We start from the raw sequence: 1,523 nt of genomic DNA, 5'->3' as shown, positions 1-1,523 counted from the left end.
GTTTCTTTTAATAAATTCGTAAATATATTTTTGGAATTACTTTTTCACCTTAACTTTATGCAATTTTTAAACCATGACATGATATGTTAATTGATAATTTCAATGTTTTGTGACATGCAAAAGTTTATAAAAATTACATAATAAGATTTAAACTAAAAGTCGTTAAAGTTTAACGAGATGTTTGTCGAAGGGGTTAAATTAAGATCAAAGCAACTCTTAAAACTTTTTTAAATTATCCCAATCCATTAAAAATTTGCTTAAAATGTTATTTATTTATTCTCAGAAATACCGCTAAAACTTGAACAAGGAAAGAATTTCAAGTAAATTACATTATGTATAAAAAAACTTTTGATTGCAGATAATCTTGCGACTTTTTTTCCACGACGAACTTCTTCCGCAGAGCGACTTTTTGAGATTTCTTTCGAAATACGCTTGCGATCAGATTCTCGCCGAGGAGAAAATCTGTGCCAACATAATATTTCCAATCTGCGGTTACGATCCCGAACAATTTGATTACGTGAGTAATGATTCGCGATTGGAATACAACACTGATTAAATTTTCGATCATCACTTTCTGGTATTTTACGATCATGCGTACACGCTTTAGACTGAATTTTATGTACATGTTCTTGTTTCTTATTTAGACTCTGCTGCCTGTCATTCTGAGTCGCAATCCGACCGGTGCATCGGCTAAGACGGTTAAGCATTACATTTAGATGCTCCATTCGGGCAAGTTTCGTCAATACGATTACGGTTGCGGAAAAAATTTGTTGATGTACAACTCACCTGAACCTCCGGACTATGATCTGGCGAGTAGATCACGATACCTATAGCATTGATCTATGGTTCTGGCGACAGGATAATTGATATCGTGGTAAGTAATTAAAGAATGCATTTTCAAATAAAAGAGGTAGCAGAAATTTATTTGTGCTAATTTTATATAAGTCAAGTTATATAGAATCAGAAAGGTAGTTTAAAAGAAATTGCGCGCGATAATTCATGAAAATATTTCTTCAAGGATGTGAAGAGGTTGTATCATATACTGCCCAATGTAGTGAACATGTACAAAGTGTCATGGCCTAAATTAAATCATGTGGATTTTATATGGGCCAAGGATGCGCCCAAACTTGTGTACGAGAGAGTATTCGAGCTTATGAAGGGAAAATATTTAAATAATGTTACACCGATGAGATGATGTTCATCGACAACCAAAATAAATGATGAATATTGCTCACTAAATCGTTAGTAATGTTGATGCTATTGATAGCAGTCATAATTGTTAATTTAATGAAACGTAAAGTTTATTATAATATTTTAGTATATTATTTATACGATTAGAGCAAAAGCGAATTAACGTAACACACATGTTTTTTAAACAATCGTTGTTTTGGTGTAAGATAGATCGTTGCAATTAATTGTAAGAATATGCAATATAATAAATACATATAAATTATAATATAAAAACGAAAAGATGTTAATAAATATATATAATTCTTAAACCGATTTTTGCGTTTTATTACACG

At 31.3% G+C, this 1,523-nt stretch overlaps 1 pseudogene; it reads left to right on the top strand.

Moving 5' to 3' along the window:
• Positions 1 to 358: 358 nt before the first annotated feature.
• Positions 359 to 1,250, top strand: LOC115242065 (annotated as a pseudogene).
• Positions 1,251 to 1,523: the final 273 nt, after the last annotated feature.

This window comes from Formica exsecta, unplaced genomic scaffold (assembly GCF_003651465.1).
Source record: "Formica exsecta isolate Colony F162 unplaced genomic scaffold, ASM365146v1 scaffold5604, whole genome shotgun sequence".
Classification (NCBI taxonomy): domain Eukaryota; kingdom Metazoa; phylum Arthropoda; class Insecta; order Hymenoptera; family Formicidae; genus Formica; species Formica exsecta.
This window is presented reverse-complemented; position numbering and strand designations above follow the sequence as displayed.